This window comes from Manis pentadactyla, chromosome 3, assembly GCF_030020395.1.
Source record: "Manis pentadactyla isolate mManPen7 chromosome 3, mManPen7.hap1, whole genome shotgun sequence".
Lineage (NCBI taxonomy): Eukaryota > Metazoa > Chordata > Mammalia > Pholidota > Manidae > Manis > Manis pentadactyla.
This window is the reverse complement of record NC_080021.1, coordinates 91,942,383-91,966,315: the sequence shown is the minus strand read 5'-3', so window position 1 is coordinate 91,966,315 and position 23,933 is coordinate 91,942,383.

Here is a 23,933-nt window from a genome sequence, read left to right as displayed (position 1 = left end):
TGGTGTGTTGAAGTCTCCTAGAATGAATGCATTGCAGTCTATATCCCCCTTTAGTTTTGTTAGTATTTGTTTCACATATGCTGGTGCTCCTGTGTTGGGTGCATATATATTTAGAATGGTTATATGCTCTTGTTTGACTGAGCCCTTTATCATTATGTAGTGTCCTTCTTTATCTCTTGTTACTTTCTTTGTTTTGAAGTCTATTTTGTCTGATATTAGTACTGCAACCCCTGCTTTCTTCTCACTGTTGTTTGCTTGAAATATGTTTTTCCATCCCTTGACTTTTAGTCTGTACATGTCTTTGGGTTTGAGGTGAGTTTCTTGTAAGCAGCATATAGATGGGTCTTGCTTTTTTATCCATTCTGTTACTCTGTGTCTTTTGATTGGTGCATTCAACCCATTAACATTTAGGGTGACTATTGAAAGATATGTACTTATTGCCATTGCAGGCTTTAAATTCGTGGTTACCAAAGGTTCAAGGTTAGCCTCTTTAGTATCTTACTGCCTAACTTAGCTCGCTTATTGAGCTGTTATATACACTGTCTGGAGATTCTTTTCTTCTCTCCCTTCTTATTCCTCCTCTTCGATTCTTCATATGTTGGGTGTTTTGTTCTGTGCTCTTTCTAGGAGTGCTCCCATCTAGAGCAGTCCCTGTAAGATGTTCTGTAGAGGTGGTTTGTGGAAAGCAAATTCCCTCAGCTTTTGTTTGTCTTGGAATTGTTTAATCCCACCGTCATATTTGAATGATAGTCGTGCTGGATACAGTATCCTTGGTTCAAGGCCCTTCTGTTTCATTGTATTAAATATATCATGCCATTCTCTTCTGGCCTGTAGGGTTTCTGTTGAGAAATCTGACGTTAGCCTGATGGGTTTCCCTTTATAGGTGACCTTTTTCTCTCTAGCTGCCTTTAACACTCTTTCCTTGTCCTTGATCTTTGCCATTTTAATTATTATGTGTCTTGGTGTTGTCCTTCTTGGATCCTTTCTGTTGGGGGTTCTGTGTATTTCCGTGGTCTGTTAGATTACTTCCTCCCCCAGTGTGGGGAAGTTTTCAGCAATTATTTCTTCTAAGATATTTTCCATCTATTTTCCTCTCTCTTCTTCTTTTGGGACCCCTATAATACAGATATTGTTCCTTTTGGATTGGTCACACAGTTCTCTTAATATTGTTTCATTCCTGGAGATCCTTTTGTCTCTCTCTATGTCAGCTTCTATGCGTTCCTGTTCTCTGATTTCGATTCCATCAATGGCCTCTTGCATTCTATCCATTCTGCTTATAAACCCTTCCAGAGTTTGTTTCATTTCTGCGATCTCCTTTCTGGCATCTGTGATCTCCTTCCGGACTTCATCCCAATTCTCTTGCGTATTTCTCTGCATCTCTGTCAGCATGTTTATGATTCTTATTTTGAATTCTTTTTCAGGGAGACTGGTTAGGTCTGTCTCCTTCTCTGGTGTTGTCTGTGTGATCTTTGTCTGCCTGTAGCTTTGCCTTTTCATGGTGATAGGAATTGTTTGCAGAGCTGGGACGAGTGACGGCTGGAAGGACTTCCTTTCTTGTTGGTTTGTGGCCCTCCTCTCCTGGGAGAACAGCGACCTCTAGTGGCTTGTGCTGCGCAGCTGCGCGCAGACAGTGTTTGTGCTTCCTGCCCGGCTGCTATGGAGTTAATCTCCGCTGTTGCTGTGGGCGTGGCCTGGCTCGGGCAGCTACTCCAAAATGGTGGAGTCGCGTTGGAGCAGGAGCTGGTGGGAGGCTATTTATCTCCGTAAGGGGCCTCCCAGCTCCCTGCAGCCCAGGGGTTAGGGTGCCCAGAGATCCCGGATTCCCTACCTCTGGATTAAGTGACCCGCCCTGCCCCTTTAAGACTTCCAAAAAGCACCCGCCAAAACAAAACAACGACCACCCAAAAAAAAAAAAAAAAAAGAAAAAGGAAAAAAATTTTTTTAAATTAAAAAAAAAAAGTTTTTAATTAAAAAAAAAAAAAAAAGGTGGTCGTTCGTTTTTCTTTATCTCCGGTGCCAGCCTCAGGCCTCTGCTCACCGGTCTTTCTGCCCTGTTTCCCTAGTATTGGTGTCCCTATCCCTTTAAGACTTCCAAAAAGTGCTCGCCAAAACAAAACAGCAAAAAAAAAAATGGTCGCGTGCTTTTCTTGTGTCCTCTGGTGCCTAGCCTCCAGTGCCCGCTCACTGTTCTTGCTGCCCTGTTTTCCTAGTATCGAGGGCCCTGCACTCTGGCCCGGATGGCGTGGGATGGGTGCTCGGCAGTCCTGGGCTCCGTCTCCCTCCCGCTCTGCCTGCTCTTCTCCCGCCGGGGGCTGGGGGGAGGGGCGCTCGGCTCCCGCCGGGCCGGGGCTTGTATCTTACCCCCTTCGCGAGGCCCTGGGTTCTCTCAGGTGCGGATGTGGTCTGGATATTGTCCTGTGTCCTCTGGTCTTTATTCTAGGAAGGGTTGTCTTTGTTATATTTTCATAGCTATATGTTGTTTTGGGCGGAGATTTCCTCTGCTCTACTCACGCCGCCATCTTCCGCCCCCAGTTTGTGGGTTTTAACTGGATAACTAACATATGTAAAGGACCTCTCCCAACATACACTCTAGGAGCTCAGCAAATTCCTCTTGTTCTTTGGAATATTGATAAATTACTCCAATAATTGAGCATTTATTGAACATTTACTCTGCACTTGGAAGATTTTTAAATCTTACAATTTTCTAGGGGAAAATATTGCCACTGTTTTCATTGATTTAGATTTCTGAACATTTTTTGCAAAATGTCAAAGTGGCTGTCCATATTTAGAATATTCTTAAGTAGGATCTATGTTGTCTGCAGATTCTTGAATATCAGGTTAATTGGGACTGTCAAATTCTCTCTTAATTGGTCTAAAATTAAATTACCAGTGAATCCAGGCATAGCAGGTGTTTAGTTATGTACACAAACACAGGTCACAGGCTCAGTCCCCTCCTGACACCCTGATACATACATATCCCTTATTGGATGAAATTATAAATATGCTCCTACTTTAGGTATCAAGACTAATTACTGGTTCTTCTTGATTAAAAATGTGATTTTTAAAAATCAACATTTAATCAAATATTTTATTAATAAAAAAATGCTTGGTAAAATATACTACTAATATAATAGAGATGTTATTTAATGTCCACTTTTATTAACTAGTCAAGCAGTCCAAATTTAGTGCCACTATGATTACTTTCAAACAAGCCCAAAGTAGTTTTAAGCCCTCTAGGAGTCAATGGTGGAAGTAGATTGCAGAAATTCTATGCTTCCTAATTTACTCATTTTATTTTCTATCTTCCCATCCCTAAGTAAGTCTCTGCAGTAATGATTTTGATAAAGTAAACTATCACCTGAATAAGAGAAGATTGTTCTGGTGTTCACATGTCTAGTCATTTATTCCTGCCATCATGTATCTCCTATATCAGGCTGAAGTCTCCAGAGTTACTTCTGATTTAAAGATTATAATCTGTTTTCCTCACTGGAGCCAAGCCTGATGGCTCACATTATGTGCACACCATTGCATATAACTCATGCATTCTGTATAATTAGCCTGTTTTTTTCTACAGTTTTATGTCTGGAGGTGAAACTCTCTTAGCTCAGGATGCTGTGACACAAATACTGTAGACTGAGCAGTTTGTAATGGCAGCATTTATTTCTCACAGCTCTGGAGGCCGAATTCCTGGACCAGGGGCCAGCATGGGGAGCCTCTGGCAGGAGCCCTTCTCCAGGCTGCAGCGGGCCGAGAGCAGAGAGGGGAAGCCAGCTCTCCTGTGACCCTGATCAGGGCACAAATCTCATTCATGAGGCACCACCCTCATGGTCTCATCTAACCCTGATCACCTCCCAAAGGCCCCAGCTCCCAATACCATCACATTGGTAGTTTTGATTACAGGAATTTTAGGGGACACAAACATTTCATCCATAACCAACATTTTTCAAAGCCCTGTAGCCATATGTTTGGTTCAGCCTTCCAGCCATTGTACCTTCATGTGAATCACAATCAGGAGAGATCAGTTCTAGTCCTTCAATTTGTACTGCTGCACCGCACACCATATCCATTTGGTGGATGGAAAGTGTGAGCAGGACACATTGAAAACTGAGGGAATATGTATTTCTGTGGTATAAAATGTCCATGTTGGAGATTTCAGGCCCAGTGCTCCCTGTGGTGTGATGGGAGTGGTGGTATGTGCTCATGGCTTTATCCTCCAAAACAGACCAGGCCTCCTTATGACCTGAAGGGTATGCTCTCATGAATTATCCTCATCTCCAGTTCAGTTTATTTCTGATGCAGCTGAGACACATGGAGAGTATTCGTTCTTTATGGGAGACCAGAGCTTCTCTCCCTAGCATTTGAACCATTTACATGAACAATTTGTGATGAATTCTGCCATCCTGTGAAGGCCAGACTGCATTTGGCTAACTTCTAGCTGGAAGGTTCCTTGCTCCTGTCCAACCCCTGTCAGTTTTCCAAATGATATCATGATTCTCTCAATATAACCCAGTCTCGATCTCTATGTTTGGTGCCATGGGAGACATGGACTGTGCTATGGTGGGATCTGCAGCAGCCCATTCTCATAACATAGCTGTGCAGCCATGTATCATGTGCATGATTTGGAAACCACTGGACATGTAAAATGGAAAGATCCACCTGGGCCTTTCAAATTTGCACGTCTCTCTTGTGACACTTCCTCTGCTTCCTGGAATAGAATTGGCCCTTCCTCCAGAATCTCCTGCAGAATATGTGATCTGCCTTTGGGGGATTCCACTGGGGCATTTCGTAACTCTGCCTTGGTAACCTTATGGTAACATGATTCGTGTGTGTTGCAAGCTAGGAACTTGGGATAGTAAGTGGTATTACTAATTCCCGTCCGTGCACCATATCTCATGACTGAATCAAGTAGACAGTTCCTCACACCGTTGGAGTGTTGAATACAATTACAGATCAACATGAAATAAATAAATACAGTTCCGAGCAGGCTTTTACTGAATTGGAATGAATGTTTGGCATACTTAGTTATAATTGGAAGTTAACCTTAACCACAGATCCCACAAAGAGAATCTTCTTTCTCAGTATGCTTAATCTCCTAGGCTTATCTCATGATGCCAAGATAGTCCAATCTTTTTTTTTTAATGACAAGAATAAATTGGTTTTGGGGATGAATAATAATTGCATAATTGCATCTCTTTTTCCTTTTTGCTTAAAACTTACTACATAAATGCATGGAATCCTGAATTCCAGATGAAGTACCTCAGTTTTTTGGGTCCCTGGTTGTCAGCACTGCTCTACTACTCATGCATCCCCACTTGTGAGACTGTCCCGTTTGATACAGTGTGGGATCGATCAGTGCCTCCCTATCTATACGGCTGTGGGTTTGCCTCATCTTTCGGAGTTTATCTCATCCATCTCATTGTTCATCCTTATCCTGCTTCCCCCACAGCAGCCTTGATGTTTTTACTGAGATTGCCTGCTTGCCTCCTCTTTATACCCTCTCTCCTCTGGATCCCCACCACTGTTAGAAAGTCGGTATCCATCCAAGCTCACAAGCCAGGATCTGGGGGCCATCCCAAAACTCAACGCCTCCATCCTCGTAGTCCATCACCAGCTACTGGTGACTCTGCCTCCTGAGGGCGCCTCTTTGTCATCCTTGCCTCTATCACCACCTGCCCTCTGAGTGTGTCCTAGGGAGCTTTTCTCTGCTTGATCCTGGGGCAGCCTTTTAGACATTCATATTTTTCTTACGTTCAGTGGCTTTTCAAGGCTGCCTGAATGACTCAGTCAGGTGGCCAGCAAGGCCCCATATCCCTGGCTTTGTCCTCACCATCGTTTTGCCTTTCCTGGGGGTGTTCCTATCCACTCGGGCTTCCCATCCCAGTTCTCTCTGGATGAGATCCCTTGTCACCTCCCAAACCCCTGCTCCTTCTGACCTCAGGGAAGCACCACTCCTTGGTGGCCCAGGGGTTCACATCCCCTGGCACTGGTCATCCTGTGTGGTTGTGTGCTTGGACAGAGGTGTGATTGCCTTTCCCCTGTGTGGTAGGCTCTCTGCACCAGCAGTAAATGCTTTCCTTAGCCTCTAACACAGAGCCTAGCCCATAGCAGCTCTTCAGTTGTTTGTTGATTGAATGAATAGATGAGAAACAGAGGGCAAGCCTACTAAATGACCAGTGAAGGCAAGCTGGAGTTATGAGTTATGGAGTATCCTACCTGCTGTTTAATGCCTTAATTTACTATGTACTTATTTATTGAACTATGTATTGAGCATGTCACATTGAACTGAGCTTTGTTAACCAGAATGTGGAATTTAGGTACAGGTGCACACACACATACACACATACAGACACACAGCAGCCACATGCAGTTTTTCCTTTGTAAGCCTGGACACCCATAATACAAGGATCATGAAAACAAGGCACATGTTTTCTCCTAAGCATGCATATCTCTATTTGGGTAAATGCATAAGATGATTTATGTAATATGATTAAATATTGTTTTGCTATTCCATATTTGCAGGTTGTATGTATTTTCAGGTTTAAGAGAAGATTTACCTAGCACTCTTGTAGGATGCAACCAGCTTCTCAGGACAGCATGGCTATGTCTGCCCACTGGATATCTGACACTCAGTCCAGGTCATATCACCGCTATTAGACTGATTGTGGCTGGTCTCTGCCATAGTCATACCCTGCTCATTTTGAATCTCGCATTGTGTAAGTGCTCTTTGTTTCCACTTTGCCATACTAAGCTAAGTCTCTTCTAAAAATATAAAACCATGAATATACACTTGTAGAAATTTAGGGGAAAAAAGGACATAGGCTAAAAAAAATCAACAACCTACAATCCACTGTTATTTAATGACTATTTCCACACCTTTATGTATCTGCTAAACAAAGGTTGTGTCTGTCTTTTGTGTTGACATTTTCTGGGGGTACTGTCTTGCTTATAATATTCTTTTCATTGTCTGCATGAAAACAGTTGTTTCCCTGGAAGACATGTGGCTTCCCTCCTGAAGCTACAAAGAAAAGCTATCATAAATTAATCTTGAAAAGTTTGGTATAAAGTGTCAGCTTCATCTGCACATTTTTAGATAATTGGCTGGTGATTTGGCAGGTGGGGCTAATGATCTCTCCTTTGATTCTATTCCTGGGAGGGAGTACAGAATGGAGTGTAGTATACGACAAACCCAGTAGATGTTATCGATTAAAATCTGCTATGTAATACTATTGATACTACATAACTAATAATTCTATTTTAAATTGCAATAATACCACAGTCACAGTGGATATCATTAATAGTCTGAGGTGAAATGTACATATCCTGCAATTATCAGAGGTCTAAGTGAAAAAGGAGCATTTGAGCAGTCTTAAACATAAAATGCATTTCCTGTGTTCTTAAAATGAAATTAATTAAATCTTGGTCTAAACTTCTTTTCTATCTTCTGGAAGCTTATTATATCTATATTCCAGTCTTACTTCACCTGTCAGGAGGCATGGATATATCTTCCAAGTGTGCTCTGAGCTGTTTAATAAAATAAATATATTGCACATTCAGGAAAAGAGTGGTACTCTCAGGAAATTCTTTTCCTTCAAAGGGAAATCATATATATGTACTTTTTCACCGCACACATCAGACCTCTGCTAATAGGCATTTCCAGACTATGCTTCGTAACAACCCTCAAAAATCTGATGAGACTCTTCTATATATGGTTTGACTAAAAGTAGGATGCAGAGTTTCTCTTTTTACGAAGAAAGTAGCTGCAGGGAAACCAGGGAAGTAGAAATGGGCGCTGTCATTCAGACTCACAGACCTTGTGGGATGACTGCTGTCTGTCTGCTTAGCAAAGGTGACATCCTTCCTTCCTTCTCTCCTTGTGTCTCTTTATTCAGCTGCAGATTTGACCATCACAAGACTTTTTCAGATGCACTTGTTTTGAGGATTTCTGTGGATTGATTTTTTAGGTAATACTGGTTTTCATTTTTGAAAACAACTTTATTAGAGCAGCCAAACCATTGCTTAAGTTAAGCTTGTTTTATGAGAAGGAGCTCAAGGTGAAACTGGTACTGAGTTCCTGGTGTGTTGTGCAGAATTCCCTACCCCCACTCATAGAAAACCCAGTCGCATTTCCTAGTTCTTAGATGAAATGCTCTTTTATCCATGGGTGGGAGGGGGTAGAAAAGCAAAATGACAGTACACTCTGCATGTAAATTCTTACATGCTTTCAAAATTAGCCATGGATGATTGTTGCATTTGGTGAACCTCTACAAGAAGGAGATGCTGTCCTTTCTACTCAGTTGTGAGGACATGTCTGCACCCTGGCAAAAAACAGCTCTGGAGACGAGTAGTCCCTAAAACAGCCAGTTGTCCGGGTTGACCCCTGAGCAGCCTGTATGTGCTTCTCTGTCCTCCCAGTTGCAGGGAACCACTGTATTTCTATAAAACCAGTCACCCCTGGAAAGATTCCCATAACTTCCGAGTATGTAGCTACAGTATCCATCCATCTTGAGTTTTCATAGTTTGAGGTCAAAATATCCATTTACCAGTTACTCTGACATTATACTGCCTTCAAATCAGAAGAAAGATGGATAATGCTAAATGATATTAGCGGGAAAATAGCAAAGTGATTACTCTTACCCTCCCAGATATTTATTGTCCTTTATCTTAGATAAGACCAATAATTCAGTTAGACTAATTTCTATTATATTGTATTACTGTGATATATTAGGTATTTCCTTTTTTATAAGTACTGTGTCCATAAGCATGGTAAGGCTAACTTATCAGCATATCACACAAACACAATAATTCTAATAGGTATTAACAATGTAGTATTGCTTTATTATCATAAGGAATAACAGAAGTTGTTTTTGATTATTGAGATTTGTGGAGTTTTAGATATGCTGTTAGTGAAGAATGACGTATAGGGACACTGTCCTTTCATAAATAAGAAAACTCAGCCAGTCACTGTACCTGCTGTTTCAGTACCTGGGGTCAGGAACCTTTGGTCCTGTCTGTCTGCATCCTAGAAGAGTGGACCTCCTGTTCTGCCTCCAGGAGAGCTGGTTGTAAGAACCGTTAAGGTCTACTCTGGGGAAAGCTTTCTATACCTGCCACTGGCTGTTGCACCTGAGATCAAAGAGAAATGATTAAATCTAGGAAATTAACTGAGGATTATTTTAGGTTTTTTTTGTCTTATGACCCAGATGGGAAGTTTATTTTGCTACAATATGCCCAGCTCATTTTGAAAAATATTTCATTCAGCCAACTTATGATAGGTGCTTTGGGTTAAGTCAGTTTATTTCTGGACTTTACTGATTTTCTCCATCACAGGTCATTTATAGGGGTCTCTTATTTAGGCAGTGACTTCTTTTTTCTTAAACAGCTATTGGCCAAGTTCACATTATTATTATCACCACAAATGCCTTTTGTCCAGGCTGTTCAGGAACCGCTATTGCCTGAGGCTAAGAGAAAGTTGACTGTCTTTTCCAAAGGAAAACACCAGAAAAATCATTTATTACTTCATCCTTTTCCTTATCAAGGATTTCTTCTCACAGAATTAGGCTTATCCCTGAGGCTATTTGTAAATTGACAATTCAGGAAGAATCAATGGGGAGCTGCATTGTGATGGATGAACCATTTGAAAATTCTGTGGCATTCTTCTCATGACCTTTTCTGAAGACAGATAATAGCCTTTCAAAGGTTGAATTTTATTTTATGTTCAAAAATCTAGCTAGTCCAGGTATATTAGAAACAACAGAGTCAAGTTAGGATATTTTCTAATGTGCAAAAAGTAAATAAAGGGAAAAAGGACGGAGCAACTTAGAGGCATACCTGGAAGAGGAAGATTGATTTGCATAAAGAAATATCATCAGTAAAAGCGCTGGACTCAAAAGGAGGCAACAAATGTAAAAAGTTCCCCATGCCCTTGACAATCACTTCTACTGTGATGCTCCACTGTAAAATAGTTATTCTGGACTGAACAAATTTAATTTACATCTTGCCCCACTGTGCACATCCAATACTGGACTCTATGGGAAAGTTTCTGATTTCATGGTCTATGCTCTGTTACTAAGGAAAAAAATTAAATACATTAAAACAACAAACAACACACTAATAAGATGAAACATGGCACTAAAGAATATCAAGATTTAAATTAGGGCAAATGTGAGGGATGGCTGCAGCAGATGAGTCAGGGAGTGCTTCCTGGGGTTTCTTAACAGGACAGGAATATGGAAATGGGAAGAAGCATCTTAAAGAATTTAAATAATGATAGAAGAGAAAGGTGGGATCCCCAGAATGAGTGAAGCCAAAGCATGTGGGCAGTGATAGAAAAAGGCCTTTGAAGAACCCCTAAAGAGGTGATGAGCGATCTGCAGGGAGGACACTGACTGTCAATGAATACATTCCCGAACCCTGCCATGCTGTCAGAACGAATATATCTTGAAATATTTAAAATGTAATATTATTTAACTAAATTTTTGTTTTGTTCTGTTGCACTGTGTTTTATAGAGTTTAGGTAAGCCAGAAAAAGAGTCATGAGTTCCACTACATGAAATTTCACATATGAATTTGTCACATAAATTAATACCTTTAATGAAATAATATTTATTGTATGTTTACTCTATTACCCACTTTATATGCCATACCTTATTAATTCCCTTTACAGTCTTAGGGTGTATGAACTGTTATTTGGTCAATTTTATAATGTCAAACACTGATTACAACAATAACTACAAGAGTTTTTTAAGAACTTTTCAGAAGGTAATTTGATAGTAAGCATCATTTTTGAAAGATTTGTTATCCATGTTTTTTATGTCACTTATTGTTGTCTTAATAAATTCCCTGCCAACAAACCACCAACCAAATTAAATACGAGGAAATAGAAAGAAAATTATTATACTTTTCTGTTAAAAATAGTCTCCATGAAAACAAAATTCCATACAAATTAGCTACCAAAGTAATAGACTATGACAAAAATGTCCATTTTACAAAAGAGACACTATGTCTACAAGTCTGTAACTCAGGTAAAAAAAAAAAAAAAAGTAATGAGCTTTGCAATAATGAGAAGAAACCCCAAACATTAAAAATCCAAGGAAGAATGGAGAATACTTTTTCAATAGGGACACAAAGAAATAAGAACCTCTAAGACCTGCAAAGGGGCTTCACTGTGTTTGTCATTTGGATAGCTTAAGGTAGGGAAGATTTCTTCTTGAGTATGAATGTTCATGTTTTTGATGTTTTCTCTAAGTCACTAATTGAAGTGAAAAACATTTTACAAAAGAGTATTTCTTTGAATTTCAGATGGATTTTGTAAATTTTAAATCATCACTGTTTCCATCTTCATTATCATGATTATGGGCTTGGCACTGAGTAAGAGAAGTAAAAATAAGACAAAAGGCCTGGTGCTCCCCTGGGGACTCAAATCTAATACAAAACAAGCTTGCACTGGCAGATGGTTAGAGATACATGACATGATACATATGAAATAGTGTGTGGGGGGCACAGGGAGGGCTGTGCAACACAGAGAAGACAAGTAGTGATTTTACAGCATCTTACTATGTTGATGGACAGTGACTGTGAACGGGTATGTGGGGGGGACTTGGTGAAGGGAGGAGCCTAGTAAACATAATGTCCTTCATGTAATTGTAGATTAATGATACCAAAATAAAACTAATAAAAATAAATAAATAAATAAAATAAATCTGGAAAAAAAAAAGAAAGAAATACTCCTCGTTATGGGGGATGATTAATGCTTACCTTATAGACTGGGCCAGCATATTAAATTTTTCATAATGTTTAGGTTTCAAGAGATACCAATTGATTTTTTTCTATAAATGTGACTACAGATAAGATAGTTGAAAATATTTGTGAAGTTGAGAATGCCTGGAAAAAATCACGTTTTCTCCCATAGAGGTACAACAGAAGAAATCGGAGAATTAGTGTAGACATAGTGGATTACAGCATCCAGCCATGGGTTAAAATGTAGTCAAGGGCTCTTTAGGAAAAAGAGTAAGATCCTAGTCATTACTTAGAAGGATTTGTAATTTTATCACACATTCTTCACATAACATAGGTCCTTCAAGAGACTGGTAACTAGAGGAAAGGGGAAAACGAGAGAGAACAGCACCTACTTAGACCCTAACTGTGAGAGAGCCAGAGCAGGGCCATGGGCACAGAGTCGGTGGTGCTGGGTCTCTTGTAACATAGGGTCAGTGCCTATTTAAAGGGGAAACATCTGCAGAAGAGGGGTGGGGTGTCATTAATCAGCCTGTCCTCAGGTCAGAGACTTTGTGTGGTCAGTCAGGCTCCTCTTTTGGGGTCTAACTCCTACCTCAGGTGGCTCAGGATACCCCTCCTGGCCTGTTGAGTGTTCTCTGTTAGAGGAGTTTCAGGGAGTGTATTTTCACTGCTCCTTGCATTCTCCATGTGGATTCACCCTCTCTCTTCTCACATTTGTTTACACAGGCTCCCCAGGGAGCTACCCTGAATCTGTCTTCCTACCCATCCTGTATTTTGTATTTCAGAGCAATGTTTTCCAAAGTACAATCCTTGGAACCCTAGTTTTACAAAAGCTTAATACATCTTCCCTTTCCAACAAATAGACAAAAGCATTTTGAGTAGTTGTGTACCCTACTCCTTGGTGTTCATAACATATATTAACTTGTTCAAGAGTCTGAGAGCTCTTCCACTAGAAACAAATTTGCATCTTCATTTGTTCCAGTTTTTTTGTGCAGTTGTATGACCACAGACCCATTTTGGCAAGGCATACCTCAGCACATGTTCCATAGATCACAGTCTGGGAGATGCTGAGTTAGATCCTGTGGTGTTAACATAGCCTCAAGTCCTCATGAGAAATATAGAGATGTTTGAAAGACTAGGGAGGCCACATTCAGAATATTAAAAGTTAGTGAGAATATGCACTATTGAGGTCCTTTTGTCATTATACATCCCCCTTTCCCAGTGATCAATTGTTTTGATAATGTGAACAACCAACACATAACTTTTAGGCTGTGTTTTGCAAGGAGTGTTGTGGAGACCTGATAGGGTCACATGAGCTATGGGGACATGACACAGTGGAATATTGGAGGACCCAGCAGGCTGAACAAAAGACTACCACAAACATTTAACATTTTAATGATCTCTTTAATCTGTTATGCAGCAGTGAAGGGGGGCTTTCCTGTGGCAGAAGCCACAGAAGGTGGTTTCCCTAGGTCTTTGTACACCAGGGAAGTCTCTAATGGGCCAGAGCCAAGTGAAGACTTCCTGCAGTCCTACCTTGTATGGTGTGAGTGACAGCCTGGTTCCTGAGGGTGCAGTCTACCTGGGGAAGGTGACACAAGTTGAGGCACCTTCAGTGAGGAGGGAAAGTAGTGTGCCTGTGGTTGAACTCATTTAAACACCACCCGGGGGTTAAGTGTCAGGAACTGTTTTCATGGTACGATGACTAATTGTGTGTGTCACCAGGGAGCAAAATACAGTTTCATTCTCCTTGTGGTCTTATTTGCTTTTGAATGATAGGATATGCCAGGAAACTTTCAGATGGAGCACAGAGGACAGAGAAAAGAAAACTGTCAGCTTCTGAGAACATGAAAACTGCATCATACAATTCACTTTCAAGTGCTACCCAGAAATCATGTAATCATCCTGAGAAACAGCTCTTCCAATGAATATTGTAACTTTTGTAGTTTTTTTAGGAATCAATATTTAATGGACAGTGATCTGTTTAAAATATTTATGGCATTTTATCATTCAGACCACACCACCCTTTGGAATTCAATGGGTCTCTCTCTCTCTTTTGATTCCCAAAGCTCCTCAGGATCATGTAGTTACATTTACTGGCCACTTGCCCCATGCCCTGTAGGTGCAGGCTTCTCTTTCAGGCTCTGAAGAGGGCATTGCTGTTTTCATCACAGTCTTATAGGTCAGACAGCTTGTCGTGGCTGAACTGAACACTGTTTCCTAGGCCAGAATTCTTCACCGCTCCTCCACTTGGCTCTTTTCCTGTCTTGTAAAATACATTGTGAAGAAAAAAATACGTCACTCTCCTATTTCTAGACCCTGATTTATTCTGATTATTCACTGGTATTTTGCACAAAGCATCTCCCCAGCCAAATCCCAGAGTATTAATGGTGAACTTTAGCCAGTGACTAATTTGTTTAATGATTATGTCTAACATTGTTAAGAAAATACAACATGCAACATTTGGAAAATCACTCATAATAAAGAATAACAAAATAGAAGAAAGAATATAGCAGTGTATTATCATGGCCAATTTGAGACAGCTTTTTTTTGGGGGTTGCTTGCATCTTCATTATAGATCTGATTGTTAAAGAGATTACTGAAGTGTCTGGTGGCCAATTTAAGGCATGGCAACACAGGGAAAAGAAAGTAAAGTATTTGGTTCTGTTTAAGCATATTCCTCCACAAATCAGTGTCAACAAATGTTAAACATCTCTACCGAACTTTTTAAGCATTTTAGTTTCTCTTGTTTTTCAAGATGTTTCCATAAAGTAAGGATTTTTTTCCCATCAAATGACTGACAATTATCCATCAGTTTGAAGGAGGCAGTCCAGCCTGATGGCTGATGGTCAAGGCTGAGCTCTGGGGTGTGGCCTAGATGGTATTCCGGCCCAGAAGTGTGTTAGGTGCTATTGATGAGCAAGATTCTCATCAACCTTAGCTGGGAGATCAACAGTAAGTGCCTCATGGCCTCTGAAGGTGGGCAGGAGCCTGCACATGAAGGACGAGGTCTCTACTATGCCCCCAGCACCACTAATAGAAGCCCTTGTACTGAGAGTGGGTAGGATCACATGTTTTCAGGTGTTTGCTGGTTAAGAGGCCCATGAAAATCCCACTCTTTTTAATACAGTCATTTCAACACTGTACACATTAAATTCAATGCCTGACAAAAAATTTGTCCTTAAAAAGCCATTTGTATTTAACACTTCAGAAATATAAAAAAGAAAAGAATTCACACACCATACATTCTCACACTGTCCTTGCTTATCTGTATCTCTTCTCATGACTGGGACATTTCCTGACAAGCCAGTTTAAAAGTTTTCTCCTCTCTTCCCCACTTACAGCTTTTTTTAAAATTTTGTTTTCATTAATCTACAATTACATGAAGAACATTGTGTCTACTAGGCTCTCTCCTTCACCAAATCTCCCCCACAAACCCCGTTACAGTCACTGTCCATCAGCATAGTAAGATGTTGTAGGATCACTACTTGTCTTCTCTGTGTTGCACAGCCACCCCCTTTCCCCCACCCCCCACATTATACATGCTAATCATAATACCCGCTTTCTTCTTCCCCGCCCTTATCCCTCCCTACCCTCCCATTCTCCCCAGTCCCTTTCCCTTTGGTAACTGTTAGTCCATTCTTGGGTTCTGTGATTCTGCTGCTGTTTTGTTCCTTCAGTTTTTCTTTGTTCTTATATTCCACATATGAGTGAAATCATTTGGTATTTGTCTTTCTCCACTTGGCTTATTTCACTGAGCATAATACCCTCTAGCTCCATCCATGTTGTTGCAAATGGTAGGATTTGTTTTCTTCTTATGGCTGAATAATATTCCATTGTGTATATGTACCACATCTTCTTTATTCATTCATCTACTCATGGACACTTAGGTTGCTTCCGTTTCCTGGCTATTGTAAATAGTGCTGCGATAAACATAGGGGTGCATCTGTCTTTTTCAAACTGGGCTGCTGCATTCTTAGGGTAAATTCCTACAAGTGGAATTCCTGGATCAAATGGTAAATCTATCTTGAGCATTTTGAGGAGCCTCCATACTGCTTTCCACAATGGTTGAACTGATTTACATTCCCACCAGCAGTGTAGGAGGGTTCTCCTTTCTCCACAACCTTGCCAACATTTGTTGTTGTTTGTCTTTTGGATGGTAGCCATCCTTACTGGTGTGGGGTGATATCTCATTGTGGTTTTAATTTGCATTTCTCTGATAACTAGCGATGTGGAGCATCTTTTCATGTGTCTGTTGGCCATCTGAATTTCTTCTTTGGAGATCTGTTCAGCTCCTCTGCCCATTTTTTAATTGGATTATTTGCTTTTTGTTCGTTGAGGTGCATAAGCTCTTTATATATTTTGGATGTCAAGCCTTTATCGGATCTGTCATTTACGAATATATTCTCCCATACTGTAGGGTACCTTTTTGTTCTATAGATGGTGTCCTTTGCTGTACAGAAGCTTTTCAGCTTGATGTAGTCCCACTTGTTCATTTTTGCTTTTGTTTTCCTTGCCTGGGGAGATAAGTTCATGAAGAAGTTGCTAATGTTTATGTCCAAGAGATTTTTGCCTTTGTTTTTGGTTTCATGACTTACATTCAGGTCTTTGATCCATTTCGAATTTACTTTTGTGTATGGGGTTAGACAGTGATCCAGTTTCATTCTCTTACCTGTAGCTGTCCAGTTTTACCAGCACCATCTGTTAAAGAGACTGTCATTTCCCTATTATGTCCATGGCTCCTTTATCGAATATTAATTGACCATATATGTTTGGGTTAATGTCTGGAGTCTCTATTCTTTTCCACTGGTCTGTGGCTCTGTTCTTGTGCCAGTATCAAATTGTCTTGATTACTATGGCTTTGTAGTAGAGCTTAAAGTTGGGAAGTGAGATCTCCCCCACTTTATTCTTCTTTCTCAGGATTGCTTTGCCTATTCGAAGTCTTTGGTGTTTCCATATGAATTTTTGAACTATTTGTTCCAGTTTGTTGAAGAATATTGTTGGTAATTTGATAGGGATTGCATCAAATCTGTATATTGCTTTGCGAAGGATGGCCATTTTGATGATATTAATTCTTCCTAGCCAAGAGCATGGGATGAGTTTCCATTTGTTAGTGTCCTCTTTAATTTCTCTTAAGAGTGTCTTATAATTTTCAGGGTAGAGGTCTTTCACTTCTTTGGTTAGGTTTATTCCTAGGTATTTTATTCTTTTTGATGCAATTGTGAATGGAAGTGTTTTCCGGATTTCTCTTTCTATTGGTTCATTGTTAGTATATAGGAAAGCCACAGATTTCTGTGTATTAATTTTGTATCCTGCAACTTTGCTGTATTCTGATATCAGTTGTAGGAGTTTTGGAGTGGAGTCTTTAGGATTTTTAATGTACAATATCATGTCATCTGCAAATAGTGACAGTTTAACTTCTTGTTTACCAATCTGGATTCCTTGTATTTCTTTGTTTTGTCTGATTGCCGTGGCTAGGACCTCCAGGACTATGTTAAATAACAGTGGGGAGTATGGGCATCCCTGTCTTGTTCCCAATCTCAGAGGAAAAGCTTTCAGCCTCTCGCTGTTCAGTATGATGTTTGCTGTGGGTTTATCATATATGGCCTTTATTATGTTGAGGCACTTGCCCTCTATACCCATTTTGCTGAGAGTTTTTGTCATGAATAGATGTTGAATTTTGTTGAATACTTTTTCAGCATCTATGGAGATGATCATGTGGTTTTTGTCTTTCTTTTTGTTGATGTGGTGGATGATGTTGATGGATTTTCGAATGTTGTACCATCCTTGCATCCCTGGGATGAATCCCACTTGGTCGTGGTGTATGATCCTTTTGATATATTTTTGAATTCAGTTTGCTAATATTTTATTGAGTAATTTTGCATCTCCATTCATCAGGGATATTGGTCTGTAATTTTCTTTTTTGGTGGAGTCTTTGCCTGGTTTTGGTATTAGGGTGATGTTGGCTTCATAGAATGAGTTTGGGAGTATTCCCTCCTCTTCTGTTTTTTGGAAAACTTTAAGGAGAATGGGTATTATGTCTTCTCTGTATGTCGGATAAAATTCTGAGGTAAATCCATTTGGCCCAGGGGTTTTGTTCTTGAGTAGTTTTTTGATTACCACTTCAATTTCTTTGCTCGTAATTGGTTTGTTTAACTTTTGTGTTTCTTCCTTGGTCAGTCTTGGAAGGTTGTATTTTTCTAGGAAGTTGTCCATTTCTTCTAGGTTGTCCAGCTTGTTAGCATATAGGTTTTCATAGTAGTCTTTAATAATTCTTTGTATTTCTGTGGAGTCTGTAGTGATTTTTCCATTCTTGTTTCTGATTCTGTTGATGTGTGTTGATTCTCTTTTTCTCTTAAAAAGTTTGACTAGAGGCTTATCTATTTTGTTTATTTTCTCAAAGAACCAGCTCTTGGTTTCACTGATTTTTTTCTATTGTTTTATTCTTCTCAATTTTGTTTATTTCTTCTCTGATCTTTATTATGTCCCTCCTTCTGCTGACTTTAGGCCTCATTTGTTCTTCTTTTTCCAGTTTCGATAATTGTAATGTTAGACTATTCATTTGGGATTGTTCTTCCTTCTTTAAGTGTGCCTGGATTGCTATATACTTTCCTCTTAAGACTGCTTTCGCTGCATCCCACAGAAGTTGGAGCTTTGTGTTGTTGTTCTCATTTGTTTCCATATATTCCTTGATCTCTATTTTAATTTGTTCGTTGATCCATTGATTATTTAGGAGCATGTTGTTAAGCCTCCATGTGTTTGTGAGCCTTTTTGTTTTCTTTGTAGAATTTATTTCTAGTTTTATACCTTTGTGTTCTGAAAAGTTGGTTGGTAGAATTTCAATCTTTTGGAATTTTCTGAGGCTCTTTTTGTGGGCTAGTATGTCGTCTATTCTGGAGAATGTTGCATGTGCACTTGAGAAGAACGTGTATCCTGTTGCTTTTGGATGTAGAGTTCTGTAGATGTCTATTAGGTCCATCTGTTCTAGTGTGTTGTTCAGTGCCTCCGTGTCCTTACTTATTTTCTGTCCGGTGGATCTATCCTTTGGAGTGAGTGGCATATTGAAGTCTCCTAAAATGATTTCATTGCATTCTGTTTCCTCCTTTAGTTCTTTTAGTATTTGTTTCACATATGCTGGTGCTCCTGTGTTGGGTTCATATATATTTATAATGGTTCTATCCTCTTGTTGGACTGAGCCCTTTATCATTATGTTATGTCCTTCTTTATCTCTTGTTACTTTCTTTGTTTTGAAGTCTATTTTGTCTGATACTAGTACTGCAACATCTGTTTTTTTCTCCCTATTGTTTGCATGAAATATATTTTTCCATCCCTTGACTTTTAGTCTGCATGTCTTTGGGTTTGAGGTGAGTTTCTTGTAAGCAGCATATACATGGGTCTTGCTTTTTTATCCATTCTGTTACTCTGTGTCTTTTGATTGGTGCATTCAGTCCATTTACATTTAGGGTGACTATTGAAAGATATGTACTTATTGCTATTGCAGGCTTTAGATTCGTGGTTACCAAAGGTTCAAGATTAGCTTCTTTAGTATCTTACTGTTTAACTTAACTCGCTTATTGAGCTGTTATAAACACTGTCTGGTGATTCCTTATTTCTCTCCCTTCTTATTCCTTCTTCTCCATTCTTTATATGTTGGTTGTTTTATTCTGTGCTCTTTTGTGTTTCCTTTAACTGCTTTTGTGAACAGTTGATTTTATTTTTTGCCTTTAGTTAGTATTTGATTGGTCCGCTTTCTTTGCTGTGATTTTATTTTCTCTGGTGACATCTGTTTAGCCTTAGGAGTGCTTCCATCTAGAGCAGTCCCGCTAAAATACCCTGTAGAGGTGGTTTGTGGGAGGCAAATTCCCTCAACTTTTGCTTGTCTGGGAATTGTTTAATCCCTCCTTCATATTTAAATGATAATCGTGCTGGATACAGTATTCTTGGTTCAAGGCCCTTCTGTTTCATTGTATTAAATATATCATGCCATTCTCTTCTGGCCTGTAAGGTTTCTGTTGAGAAGTCTGATGATAGCCTGATGGGTTTTCCTTTGTAGGTGATTTTTTTCCTCTCTCCAACTGCCTTTAAAACTCTGTCCTTGTCCTTGATCTTTGCCATTTTAGTCATTATGTGTCTTGGTGTTGTTCTCCTTGGGTCCCTTCTGTTGGGAGTTCTGTGTAGTACTTCCATGGTCTGATCGATAATTTCCTCCTCCAGTTTGGGGAAGTTTTTCAGCAATTATTTATTCAGAGACATTTTCTATCCCTTTTCCTCTCTTCTTCTTCTTCTTCTTCTGGTACCCCTATAATGCGTATATTGTTTCTTTTGGATTGGTCACACAGTTCTCTTAATATTGTTTCATTCCTGGAGATCCTTTTGTCTCTCTCTGTGTCAGCTTCTATGAGTTCCTGTTCTCTGGTTTCAATTCCATCAATGACCTCTTGCATCTTATCCATTCTGCTTATAAATCCTTCCAGAGATTGTTTCATTTCTGTAATCTCCCTCCAAATGTTATCCCTTAGCTCTTGCGTATTTCTGTGCAGCTCTGTCAGCATGGTTATGACCTTTATTTTGAATTCTTTTTCAAGAAGATTGGTTAGGTCTATCTCCTTCTCAGGGGCTGACTCTGTGATTTTGGTCTGTATCAAATTCTTCTGCCTTTTCATGGCGATATAGATAGTTGTGTGGAGCTGGTGCTTGTGTTGGCTGGGAGGACATCCCTTCTTGCTGGTTTGTGGCCTTCCTCTCCTGGGAGAACACCACCTCTCGTGGCTTGTGATTCTCGGGGCCTCTGATTCTTGCCCGGCCGCTGTGGAGTTCAGCTCCTCGGTTGCTGTGGGCGTGGCCTGCCTCAGGCTGCTGCTCCAATATGGCGGAGCCGCATCAGAGGGGAAACAGCTGGAGGCTGTTTGTCTCCATGAGGGGCCTCCAAGCTGCACTGCTACCCAGGGGGTTAGGGCACCTGGAGTTCCACGGGATTCCCAGCTGCTGGGCTAAGTGTCCCGGGATGCTTCCGTCCAGCTGTGGGGTCACTGTCCATTTAAGACTTTCAAAAAAGCACTGGCTTTTCTTTGTCCCAGGGGCGCTGGCTGTGGGGACCTGCTCATAGGTCTTACTGTCTTGTTTCCCTAGTTTCCAGCACCCCACACACTCTGTGTCTGCGCTCTGGTGTGGATGGTTAGGGCTAGGTATTTAGCAGTCCTGGGCTCCCTCTCCCTCCCCGCCCCAACTCCTCTCCTCCCGCCGGGAGCTGGGGTGAGGGGCGCTCGGGTCCCGCCGGGCCGCGACTTGTATCTTACCCCCTTCACGAGGCGCTGGGTTCTCGCAGGTGTGGATGTAGTCTGGCTGTCGTGCTGTGTCTTCTGGTCTCTCTTTTAGGAAGAGTTGTATTTGTTGTATTTTCAAAAATATATATGGTTTGGGAGGAGATTTCCGCTGCTCTACTCATGCCGCCATCTTTCAGTCCTCCAGTTACAGCTTTTTTATGGTGGCAAGTCATTTTACTGTCCCCAAAGAGCCATCTTCATGGAGTGCTCTGCTCTATGTAGTTTTCATAGCCTGATGCCTCCATGCTCACCTTGAGAAGGAATTTCAGGCAGCTGGTCAAGTCACATGCACTTGTCTATGTCAGTATTTATGCTGCCGCTTCTCTGAGTCTATTCAAGTTTGTCTCCTTCAGAATTAATTATTATGTTCTCAAAGGGACATTTGGCTTGGTAATAATTGTTTTCTCTATAAAACTGTGCAGCCCTTTTAATTTAGAAAAATATAATTACAAAAATATTCTGAAAATATAAAAAATGTTCTCATTAGAGAAGAAAAATACATGCTCAATTTCTGCCTCACTAAACATAAGAAATATTTTAATAGACCTTGTACACCCTTATCTGTTATTTGACAGATACAATCATAATGCAGATTATTTTTAATGTGTGATCACTTATAATTTCTCCACATCACCTTCATGCTCAGCTGGTACCTAGAAAAACTATGAAACAAGGTCAGGAATTGGACAGTACAGAGAAATGCAGAGCACTTGTGGAAATCACATAGGTTATAGAGTGTGGCGTCTGGACTCAGTGCCATGAGCTCAGTGCCAGCTCTGCTCAGAGTAGCTGAGGTGTGTCATCCCTCTGAGTTGCAGGGCTAACTCCTCCAGTGGGGACCCTCAAGGTGCTGCTTTGAAGATCAGATAAACCCCTACATGCAGTTAGCACTTTCTGTATTGGCAATTCCTGTTGGTGCCACTATTACCTACTTCATTTAACAATTACCCTGTATTTGCACCCATTGTTTTACAAAGCACCGTGTCAAAAATGGGGAAGTACAGTACAAGGAATCCTCATATGTTAAGTGTGGCTCACATGGGAGTCATGATATTGGATCCCTGTTTGCTGGCCAGCTCACTGCAGCCTTCCATCTAATTTATAATTCATTATCATTTCTAAATCTGAGATGAGTCCTCTTCAGACTCTGTCTGCTATGTGAAAAATGTGCTTCTATTTCTCGCTTTGGATGAAAAGCTGTGTCTAAAGAGAGGTCAACAATATGATAGATTCACCCACCTTGCTACTGACTAATTCCAGGAGTCAAAATGTATAGTAAGTCAGGAGCATTTATACCATGTGTAAATTCTTACCACATGGAAATAATGTAGGCTTACAGAAAGACTACACCACCTTTATAATAAGTATGAGATGCAGAAACTAGAATGCCATTCATATCCAAAAATGACTAAAACCATAGGAATGAACCTGTGTGAAGTCTTCTCAGCATCATTAGGTGGAGAATAATTTTAATGGACTCCTGGCCCTGTTAGACAGTGTCTAGCTTTCTTCACCTGGTGCTGTTTGAGGCCCACCTTGATCACAAAATTATGGTTAAATCCCCATTTAATGCTTAATTAGTCTAACTCTTTCTACTTAGGCATTGTTCTTTACAAGTAAATATGATGGCCTGTTCACTTAGTAATCTTTGTGTTACTTAAGTGTACTCTGATTTGTCTATCTTTTGGGAAAAAACTCCCAAAGGAACTTAATATGTCAATTTCATGCCCAGTGTAATTGAACTATGAATCACAGTGTGAAATGCTGGCAGGTATAGAGGTCCAAAACTACAAGCTCACAGAAGGGAAGAGAGAAATACACTGTACACAGGAAAGCAAAACATAAAACATGCAAATTTCTGAATTTCTGGCTATAGTTAGTGGAAGGAATTAAAGACTGTGTCCTTTGGTGTCAGACATTCCAGGCTGATTTTTCCTTGCTATATTGATGCCTTCTTAATAACAAGGTATCCTTTTTAACATGCCGAGAGCCTCACAAGTGTCTCCCTTTTGCTTCTAGTTTATTATCACAAAAGCATACTAGACAAATAAATAACTCAGGAAGCTTAGCACTTTTGAACAGGACTCACAGGTATATTGATGAGGTTTGAACCAAATTTATGTTGAAACAAGTTAAACAAAGGGATTATCAGTGGCTAATTGCAACTGGAATATGAGGCATAAAGATGTGATAACAGAGAATCAAAGTCAACAGACATAAAATAAGCTTAAAGATGTTAAGCCATTTGCTTTTTGCAGAACAGAATTATTTGCTTCAAGCAGTGTTTTATCACTCTGAGTGAACCCCCAGTCTGGCTTCTGCCCTTGGATTTCTACAGAAACAGCTCTTGCAAAGATCACTGGTTATCTCTACGTCACCGAACCAAAGAGGCATTTTTTTCATCTTTATTTTTTGAATTTCCAGCAGCATTTGATATAATGGACCACGTCTTCCTTTCGAACCACTTTTCCCATTGTTTCTATAATACCCATTTTTGGGGGGTTTTTTTTGGTACCATACTAGGTGATCTTCCTTAGATCTCTTTGCTAGGTCCTTTTTTCTACAAAAACCTTAAATGTTGCCTTTGCACTAAGTTCATATGATGGCTTGATGGCCTGAGTTCTGTTTAATTGCCAATGCTTTCCCATTTGAGATTTCTGTCCCAGACTTATGTATACAAGTGTTCATTAGACATTGCCACTTGAATGTTTTAAAGTATCTCAAATTCAACAAGTCACAAATGGGACTCTGGAATCCCCTTGCCCCTCCCCCTGCCTATCATGCCCTTTAAACTCCCACAGCTCAGGGAAGGGCTCCTTCACCTACATATCCTCACCAGATGTTTGGGAACATCTTGCCCCTTATCAACAGGCA